Source organism: Elephantulus edwardii, unplaced genomic scaffold (genome assembly GCF_000299155.1).
Source record: "Elephantulus edwardii isolate Elephantulus edwardi_28Jun2011 unplaced genomic scaffold, EleEdw1.0 scaffold00062, whole genome shotgun sequence".
Lineage (NCBI taxonomy): Eukaryota > Metazoa > Chordata > Mammalia > Macroscelidea > Macroscelididae > Elephantulus > Elephantulus edwardii.
Window position 1 is genome coordinate 12,078,991 of NW_006399812.1, and position 10,641 is coordinate 12,089,631.

Consider the following 10,641-nt stretch of genomic DNA (forward strand, 5'->3'; position numbering starts at 1 on the left):
TTAGCAAAAGAGAGGAAGACTTCCGACAGAACAGACTGACCCAATGACTTCAGCAATGGGCTGTAGTGTGTCAGAGACGATGAGAAAGGGAAAAGATAGGGGCAAGTGCAGGATGACTGTTCATAAGGTCACTACAAGTCCTACTCAACTCGACAGCACCTAACAACAACATTACCCTGCTGGCTTCTGTGCCTGCAGACAAGTGTCTGTCTACCTCTTCTTTCCTAAGAGTTCGCCTACAGGGAGACCGCTAGATGCTCATGCAAATCCAGGAATTTCTGGAGTGTGCACGTGAAAAGACCCAGTGGGTTCTGAAAGAGACAGAGCAGCTGCAGCTGAGCCTTAGAAGCTTCGACAGTCAGTAGCACAGCCAGTCCATTTTTCCCACTCAGAGAGTCGGGGCGCCCACTAAATAATTGAAGTATTAGTAACAGTTTCTTTCCCCTTCTGCCAGCACTCCCAAAGGTCTGCCGTTTTCTTTGCAGGAACAGTTGGCATTAAATACGCTGGGTGTCAGTGCAGCAGTGAGGTGGTTAATTTTGACTGAATATTATGCTATATAACCACTTGGCATTTAACTTGAAAAATGGCTTTCTGCTTCACCTGTCAGCATACCCAGTTCTCATCAAATAAGTGAGTGAGAAAAATTTTTAAATTTCAATTTCCTGATGCTATTAGACACTACTTCTTCCATACTTAAACAGTTTAGCAGTGCATGTACAGGTTTTGGTATTCAGACCATGCCTCTGACTACATGCTATTACAATAGCTTTTTTGTTTAAAGGGTAAAGAGATGCATGGATCTTTATCTGGAGGTTAGGAAAATGTATTGCAGGAACATGGCCAATCAGGTTCTGAGTAACTTTGAAACATGGTACCCTCACCCCAGAGCAGTACAGGGAATCTCAGCGCCTTCCGTGGAGGATCTGAGAGTGTCAAGACAAAGTCTTAGAAATGGAGTGTATGCACAGAGTGACCCAGCATGGGACTTGAGGGGGAAATTGATCACTCACGTTAGCATTCATCTATCTCTTCTGTTTCTTTTATCAATTATAATTCCGTAAACCACGCCAGAACCTTCCATTCATGAACTCCCCATGTTTAAGACAAAAAATCATAGGCTGATCCACTCGCGTGAGTTAGAAATCGTCCATTATTTGTCACTGAAACATTTTTATTAGAGTCATCTTATTTTGTTTATCCACCCCTGAGCAGCCACGAAGATGAAAAGCGAGTGGAGGGATGGATGATGACAAGGTTTGATTTCTGTTGTCTCAGAATCACTTTCTAATTCCTCCCTTGCAAGGCCTGGAAAAGGGAAAGTGAGTGTGCCTTGTTCTCTTAAGCAGGGGAGGGGGGTCAGCAAACTGGAGCCCACAGGCCAGATACTCCTCTTCCTCCATCTGACTTGTTTCTATAAATAGAATTTTATTGGAACAAGACCACAGCCATTCCTTTATGTATTACCTCTGACTGCACGCTTTTGCGTCGTACAAGACCAGAACGAGTAGCTTCAACAGAGTCACTGTGATCCTGAAAGCCCGAAGCATTTACTATCTAGTCTTTCGTAAGGAATATCTGTGAAACCTGGTTGAGGTTCTCAAGTGTTTATTATCTTTCTTTCTTTGTTTCAGGGCCTAATTTTTCCATAGACTTAGTGGAGATGTTTCTGGAAAGAATGAATGGCTTGAGAAGTTTGACCTTTCTGAAGAAAGTATCTTCTCTTATTTTAATGAAAGGAGGAAATGAGAGAGTAGACTTATTTTACTGCCATGAAGACTAAAGCTCAGATGAGGAAAGAGACTTGTTGAGGACCACACAGAAGGGTAATGGCCAGGCTGGAGGTGGAAGTACAAATTTCGTTTTACCCAGAAGCTGCAGGGGTTAAATGAGTAAAGCTAAGTGAGTTATTGTTTTGTTGGGTTGGATTTTTTTAATGTTTCCAGCATATAGCAAGTCCTCAACCCTTGTTAAATATTATTTTCCCCTTATTTTCCTATCCCATGACCCTCACACCTGAATGCCAGAAGGCCAGGGGGAAGGGACGGTTCTGCCGACAGCCGGTGCCAGTGACACACAGACCCAGGCTGTCAGCCCAGTGAGGTTATTTGTCTCCATCAGAAACATGAACCACATTTCCCTATAATGGGCTCCATATTTTGGCCAAGCAGCCTTAGATGTCTAGCCAATAGGAAACCAGTGTCCTTCCTGCACAATTTCAGCCCTAAGAATCTGTGACATTCTCTCCCCGGAGGCCACCAAACAAGAGGAGGGAGGGCCTGAAATCGATAAATGGATTGCACACCTCCAGGGCTCTGCCATTTGTCATCTCTGACCTACACAGGCATTCTGGGGCGCACACTAACCTGGGCAACGTGTATTTCCATGGTGCCTGGTTACCTTCCACACTGACCCCTCAAAATATTGTTTCAAGTTCAGGGATGCTGGCTATTGGAGGAGAGACAGAGAGGAAGAGGCGGTAAAGAAGGCAGCGTGTTTCCCACAGCACCTTTCTGTCAGGCTGGTGTGCAATGCCAGGGGTCAGGGTAATCCTAGCTCCGTTCAAGTCAGGCAGGTCGTGGCTTCCCAGCACCAGCCACCATGTAAACAGGCTGCTGTCCCCAGGGGCATATCAGTCTAGCTGTGCATCTGGCTTCTCACTGTCCCTGAAAACCAAAGAGGAGGATGGGGAAGGAGTGAATCTTATTCAACATATGGACTCCGGGGTGAAGTTCAAACTCAAGGGCTGCGCTTTAAAGCCATTCATTCACCTATTCAAAAGAAAAAGTTCTCTGATGTGTCCACCAGTAGCCACTGGACATTGGTAGAGGTGTGTCCAAGGGAACCAACAGCTCTAGCCTCAGGAACCAGGGTGTTACTTGGGCTGTCTGTGTGTAAGTCTCACTCCATCTGCAAGTTCTAGTTTGCTTGTTCTTATTAAGTGCCATTAGTTCAACTGTAAGCTCTGGTGGCCTAGTGGTAGGAAGCTGTGCTACAATCCCAAAGGCATGCAGTTCAAATCCACTAGCTGTGCCGTGGGAGAAGGAAGGGCAATCTCTTCTCATGAGATAACTCCTGAAAACCAGCTGGAGGGTCAGCTATGGGTTGGTTCCGACTTGATGGTATACAATAACAACAGGTCGACTATAACTCATGGTGATCCTGTGAACAACAAATCTGAAACTCGTCCTTTCCTGTGCCACCCACATGATCTCTGCCCTTCTCAAGCCCACTGGATCACTCTATCTCATTGAGAATCCTCTTTTTCACTGACCGTCTTCCTGTCCCAGCAGAAAACCACTTATGAGGACTGACCGTTCTTGACAAAATGCCCAAGGTATGTGAGACCAAGTTTTAACCACGCTTGCCTCTAAGAAGCACGCTCGTTGTACTTCTTCCAAGACTGGTTTGTTTGTTCTTTTGATAGTCCATGGAGTATTCTATGCTGTTCACCAACACCACAATTCAAAGTTGTTGATTCTTTTGTCAATTTTGAGTTGTATAGGAAGTAACTGAAAAATATCATGGAGCTGGCACACCTTAGTCTTTAAACGGATATCCTTGCTCTTTGGCCCTTTAGAAGAGGTCTTGACAGCAGATTTTCCCAATGCAATTCTGATTTCCCATACTAAAGTAGTATGGGAAATCGATGACAAGCTATTATAAAGAGTAAATATGGACTTAGAGTAAAAATGAGGAAACTCAGATAACTGGAATTGCAAGAGGTCATTCATATCCCCAAGTCTGGAGGAAGGATGGAATCAGGCAGTTCTTCAGGGGACTAGTTCTAGGGCCACTGAAGGAGAGATCCCTTGAGCTCTGAAGATCATAGAGCCACTGACAGAAATGCCCCCTCGTCAGACCCCTTAGAGACATCTGCAGATAATATTTTAGCTCAAAACCCTCAGCATCTCAGGGTGTGAGGAAGGAGAGGAAGTCAGTCTTCCGCTGTCCTTCCTGGGAGGTCTCCAGAAGACAGATGGCTTACCGAGGGCAATTAATGGATGCAAGGCACACTGGATAAAGGAGGGCCATTCCCAGCCAAACTTGGTCTCAGCTTCCTCGCCTGTAACATGAGCAAAACCCTGAGATGGCATCAGAGATAAGAGTTTAAAGCTGATCACATGTTAGAAGAAAAATGGATGTCTTTGAAATGTGCTGTCAGCGAAGAGGTTTGAGTATCCGATGGATTGCCAAAAGAATGAACAAATATGTCTCAGAAACAGTGCAGTCAGAGTGCTCCTTAGAGGCACGGGGTGGTGAAATGGTCTCGTTCATATACTCGGCATGTGTATAGGAGAGACCAGTCCTTGGGAAAAGGTATCATACTTGGAAAGGTCGGCGAAGGAGGGAAAGACCCTTAATAACATGGATCCACAAAGAGACTGTAGCAATGGGGGCTCCAGTATACTAGAGATGATAAGAATGGCACAAGATAGGTTCAGATCTGCTACTCGTAGAGTTGATAGGAGTCTGAGTCAACCTGAGGACACCTACAACAACAACACAGAAGATGAAGCTTTAGAGAAAGCCTGTGGCCTGAGGCTGCTCAGAGGGTATCCGCCAGAGGCTCCCTGGGCCGGCTGACACCGGAAGTGGAGGTGTGGGTGCATGTGCAATAATGGTCATCGGCCACAAAACACCGCTTGTGTTGAAAGCAAAGGGCGGACTCCAGATGGTCAACCCCTAGTTGTCAGGACTTGTGGGCGCCAGCACCCTTCCCGGTCAGAAGTTCCCCCTGCTGCTGTCCCCCAGGCCGGGTGCAGGCTGAGCTGCAGGCCTCCAGGGCCTTGCCCCCACCTCGCTGGTTAAGTGTCTCTCAGCCACGAGCTGATTTGTGCAGGCGCCTCAAGGTCCACGTGTCACAGCCCCTCCGTGATTTATCGCGCCCGCCACACCTCACACTTTCTGTTGTGTGCTAATGTCTTGTCCTTCATATCTTTCTTTAATCATGAGAGAGTAATTGCAGATATTTAAACACTCCAGTTTCCTGCAGGAATTTCTATACTGGGTTTTATAGGCATTTTATAACAGAACAAATCACAGTTTGGCTGAAATTCTGGGAATTCTCTTGCAGGATAATCATGCTCAGATTGCCTCCCCACTGCTAGCTTTAATGTGGCTGTCCAAGTTTGGGATTTACTGGGGAGCCAATTTGTTTTAAGAAATTAACAAAACCAATACCTAAGTACCCGCACTGAACATAAAGTTTTTATTCCTTTTGGTGAAATGGGGACGGGGAAAAAAAAAGAAAAGAAAAAAAAGGCCCAACATGCTACTCTACTCCTGCAAAACAGCTCTTGGAAATCATTTTTATGAAATTGAATCTCTCTCCCCCCAAATGGTTCCCTCATGCTAAGCGGGATGCGGCTTGGCCTTGGGGTAATGGCTCCCTTGCATCTGCCTGGTGGCCCTCGAGTGCTGCGTGTCACCAGGCCTCTCTCGGTGCTCCATCGTCGCCCCTCTTGATCGTATTTATTTATGTTCGTGCGGAGAGGTTCCGAGGAGGGAGAATTCTCCAGTGGGGAAAGCCGAACGAGGGAGGATGAGAATTTAGACATAAAACTAAGACTCTGTAGCCCCTTCCTGCCCGCCCCCATACGCACTTAATGAAAAAAACAACATTTAAATGTGGCCTGGAAATGAGAAAAGAAAAGTAAGAGGGCCATGTTTTCAGGGAGCTGGGTTATGAAAACCTCTTTGAAAAAGACCAGCGTTTCCTCCCGGGCCAAGTGCCATTGCTCCCCTGGCTCTCCGGGCCTGAGGAGGCTGATCTTCATCTCTGTGAGGCGGGAAAGGAACCCTATTCAGAGCGCCCCCATTTTCGTCTGCCTGAAGCCACAAAGCTGGTGGGGGGACTCTCCCCTGAATTCCCAAGAAGCCTGCAGATGGCACAATCTTTGCCCCAGAAAGATGAGATGTGCCACTCTTGGGTGTCCCCTTTTCTGTCTTTCGTTTGTTATTAACTGTTGTTTTTCTGGAAAGGAGGGGTGCAGGAGTGGAGTCAGGGGATGTGGGGGGCAGAGTGGTCTCAGGGAATCGTATTTCCTCCAAAGTGTTTCATAGCCTCAGGTCCCTTCTCAGGACGAATAAACGGGGCTCTGTGGGCTGTATAGACTCGGCGTGGAGCAAGAAGAAAATCACTGTCAGAGCGGAAGTGGGTGACTGTGATGAGACTGTGGAAAGAGCTCAGAGTCATCGCCCTTCTGGACGAGCTTCTGTCCAGACAAGGGGCCGAGAGAAAGAAACGAATGTGTTTATTCTGCAATCAAATGCTGTGCTGGGCATGTGGGTGCTGAGTCCTGTACAGGAAACAGGTAAATCTGGCTCTACTGCCTTGCCACTCTGGTAGCTTCATAGGAAGGAGTTGGGCTGGCAACTCAAAGGCAGGCGGTTTGAGTCCTCCAGCTGCTCAACAGGAGAAAGACAGCCAATCTCCTCTGGTATGACCTACTGGAGAGTCAGCTGTGAGTTGGTTCTGACTGAACAGCCCAGAACAGCAACAACAGCCTTGCGCTAGTGAGAAATGCTGCACACGGGCCCCAGGATCCGGCTGCGCTTTCTGCTTCCTTCTTCATTCATTCTTCCTGACTCCCTTTTGAGGATGGGATGGAATCCAAGGCCCAGGTCCTGTCCCTGTTAAGTCCTCCAGAACCACCCTGGATTACAGGTCTCTTCAGTGGATAACCCCCCAGGACCTGTGTCTGTATAGGGACATTTGATTCTTTTGATCAGAGGACCATATCACAGCTGCTCATCTGCTCTTTTCTCCTCCAATCAGCAATTCACTGCTGCACCGCAGCTGAGGCCAGTGTGGACTGGTCACCTTCCACTGGACCACTGCCCCTCCTCAGCTCCCAGGCAGCCTGTGCCCAGGGACAGTCCTCTGGGTCTGCAAGTCAGGTGCTACAGACCCAGGCCTGCTTTCTTCCGAAGCGTGGTGTTCTGTCCTCACTCAGCCTCTGGAGTGCGCAAGACAGAATGCGTTAGGGGGGGAAAGTGTCACTTTTCTCACCAATTCCAGCACGATGCAAGGCCATTTCTGGCCAGTAAAGGCCTCTGTGGCCTCCTGTCCCTATTCTGTGTTTACCCCCCCTCACATCTTGACACCTAGTCTCCTGCACACCTGTCTCCTCCAAAGATGTTGGTCCCAGAGGCCTGGGGGGAACTCGGGAGATCCTGGTCACACACAGAGGCTAGTGGGGGACTCTCAAGCCTTGGATTTAATCTTACTTACTCCCTCTTTACCACTGTACCAATAGGCAGCGTTGTGATGGTTGAAGAGGAGATTGAAGTGGTCAACAGCTTTATCTTGCTTGGATCCACAATTGACCTTTGGTACCAGCAGTCAGGAAAAAAGGAAACTCATTGCTCTGGGAAAATCTGCAGGTAGGGACCTCTCTGAATTACTGAGGAGTAATGATGTCACTTTGAGAACTAAGGTGTGTCTGATTCTGGCCATAGTTTTTCTGACCCTTGCTATGAATCTGAGAGCTGGACAGTTAATAATGATGACAGAAGAAGCATTGATGCCTTTGAGCTGTGGTGTTGGAGAATGGTGAAGAGAACAAACAGTTATGTCTTAGAGAGAGTGTAACCAGAGAGCTCTTTGGAGGCAAGAATGATGAGGCTTCACCTCACACACTTTGGACACATTGCTAGGAGGGGCTATTCCTTGGAGAAGGACATGATGTTGGGAAGGGTAGAGAGTTGGTGAAGGAGAGGAAGACCCTCAAATGGGTGGACTGATACAGTGCCTGCTGCAATGGGCTCTCGTGTGTCAGGAAGCGTGAGGATGATGCAGGATAGAAAAGGGTTCAAATCTTTTGTTCAGAGGGTCACTATGAGTCGTACTCAACCCAAGGACACTTAACTCACTCACTCACCCACTCACTCCCTTCCTCCCTCCCTCCCTCCTTGTGGCCAGGTTCTTCATCTGTGACTCTCAGTGGCCCCTGGGCCTCCTACCCTGAGAGCTGTTCTCTGAGCACTGAGAGCCTAGGCTTTCCGGTGTTTTCTTTTTACTTTGGTCAAAAGCTGTTCACTTCGAGTGAGTTTCCATTTTGGGTCATATTTATCCTTGTGGACCTGGCCCTGCCTGTGGCCCAGATTGTTCAGGATCAATGCTAGAGCCTTCTTGTTCCCTGGTTCCTTCACTGGAGTTCCCACTTAGAACTGATAGACATTTGAATGCCAAGATGGTGGGGAAACGGGGCAAGAAGACAGATATTTGCCCTCTCTGGGGACATGGAGACCGCTAGCCTATGACTCTGTATTGCTCAAATGCTTTTCCCTCAAGTGTTTTTCCCTCAAGTTCACTGTTAACATTGACCCATCTACACACTCAATGTGTCTTTGAGGACTGTTCAGCGCTTCCAATAGGACTATAGATTCCTCATCACAGAGCAAGACTGTTCCTCTCCAAGCAAACCCTCCCATGAGCTGCTGGCCCCGCCTTATTGTGAAGGCTTTCCAGTCTTTCAACAAAGGTCTGCTTAGCATTTGCTATGTCCATTTAGGAGGCTTGGACCTGGGCCTATGACCAAGAGAGGCTCTCCTGGATCCAATAACTGAATGAAGGAGACAGACAGTGCAGAGAGATCAATCACTGCAGACATTGAGAAGGTCATGAATGAGAGAAGAAGGGTGGGGAGCCAACAATGCGCAAGCTGTGGTCAGGGGAAGCCTCAGGCTCCAAGCCTGGGAGGTGGCTTGGTCCTGGTCAGTGCAGCAGGGCCCACGGCCCTGGGGGAGATATCTGCTCCAGCTGAGGTTTGAGAGAGGACATGGGTGAGGTGGGGATCTGGGGGCATCAGACAAGAGATCTAGGTAAGGAACTGGACTGGATCTTCTGTTCACTGGAGTGAACAGCTCTGAAAACACCCATTTGGCCCAGGTCTGTGCCATCAGGAATCGAAACAAAACAGAACTTACTGCCTTTGATTCCAGTTTGTAGTGACCTTACACGATAGAATACAACTGCCCCTGGGGGCTTTGGAGACTTTACAGAAGCAGATTACTTCCTCCCAAGAACCTCTGATGGCTTTGAACAGCTAACCGTTTGATGAACTGTCTTGTACCTTAATCACTGTGCCACCAAGACTCATTTGCAGCAGACACCAAAAGAATATCGTTTTCTCAGTAGATTAGTTTTCAATGAAGAATTCAGTTTATGACAGGCTGACCTCTCTTGCTCCTGTGCCCTTGTGTACAAACATTTCAAATCACAAACAGTGCCCAGAATATGAACAATGTCCATCCCTAAAACAGGCTGCAAGTAAAATATGTATGCAAGTTTGGAGTCTTAGGTATGGTCCACATCAAACAGCAGTTGGTCAAATGTTTGTCTTCTTTGATAGTATTATAGTGCCTTTCTATGTTGTTAAGTGCTGTTGAGTTGACTATGAATCACAGCAACCCTGTGAATGACGGATCTGAGCTCTGCCCTATCTGTGTCTTCCTCGTCATCTCTGACATACTCAAGTCCACCATGACAGTAACTATATCAGTCCATCTTGTTGAAGGTCATCTCTTCCTTCACGGATTCCTCACCTTTCCAAGCATGATGTCCTTTTTCAAGGACTAGTCCCTCTTAACAACTTGGCCAAAGTATGTGAGATGAAGTTTCACTATCCTTGCCTCTGAAGAGCACTCTAGCTGCAACTTTTCCGATACATACTTGTTTGTCCTTTTGGCAGTCTGTGATATTCAGTACTTTTCTCCAGCACTGCAGCTCAAAGGCATCCATTCATTTTCTGTCATCTCTATTCTTTGTCCAACTTCCAGCCAGCTAGTAAGCAATTAGAAAGATCATGGTTTGGATCAGGAGCACCTTAGTCTTCAAATTGACATCATTGCTCTTTGGTACTTAGGAGAAATCTCTGACAGCAGTATTTCCCAATGTAGTGCTAGTGCATCTTTTGATGTCCTAGCTGCTCATGCCAAGAGTATTTATTATGAATCCAGCAAAGACTAGATCATAACCAATTTCTATTTCTATATATAAAGAGGAAACTCTTAGTTCTATGCCTACACAGAAGCAGACAGGTGCCTGCCAGCAGACCAGGTTCAAGGCCTTTGTTGCCATTGGAGACTATAATGGCCATGTTAGTTTGGGCATCAAGTGCTCCAAGGAGGTGGCTACTGCGATCCGTGGGGCCATTATCCTGGCCAAGCTCTCCATTGTCCCTGTGAGGCATGGCTACTGGGGGAACAAGATTGGGAAGCCTCACATTGCTCCCAGCAAAGTGCCTGGGCGCTGTGGCTCTGTGTTGGTGTCTTTGATCCCTGCACCCTGAGGCACTGGAATCCTCTCGGCCCCTATGCCCAAGAAGCTGCTGCTGAGGGCTGGAACTGATGACTGCTACACCTCAGCCAGGGGCTGCTCAGCTACCCTGGGCAACTTCACCAAGGCCATCTTTGATCCCATCTCCAAGACCTACTCGACCCCATATCTATCGAAAGAGACTGTGTTCCCCAAGTCTCTCTACCAGGAATTCACTGACCATCTTGTAAAGACTCACACAGAGTCTCCGTGCAGAGGACTCAGGTTCCAGCTGTGGCCACCACATGGTGGATTATGTGTAATGAATTAATTTGAAGAAAGAAGAAAAAGAAAGAAGAGAGAGGAGGGGGAGGAGG

General features: G+C 47.5%; 1 pseudogene; it reads left to right on the top strand.

Moving 5' to 3' along the window:
- Positions 1-254: 254 nt before the first annotated feature.
- LOC102876323 lies at positions 255-10,600 on the top strand (annotated as a pseudogene).
- Positions 10,601-10,641: the final 41 nt, after the last annotated feature.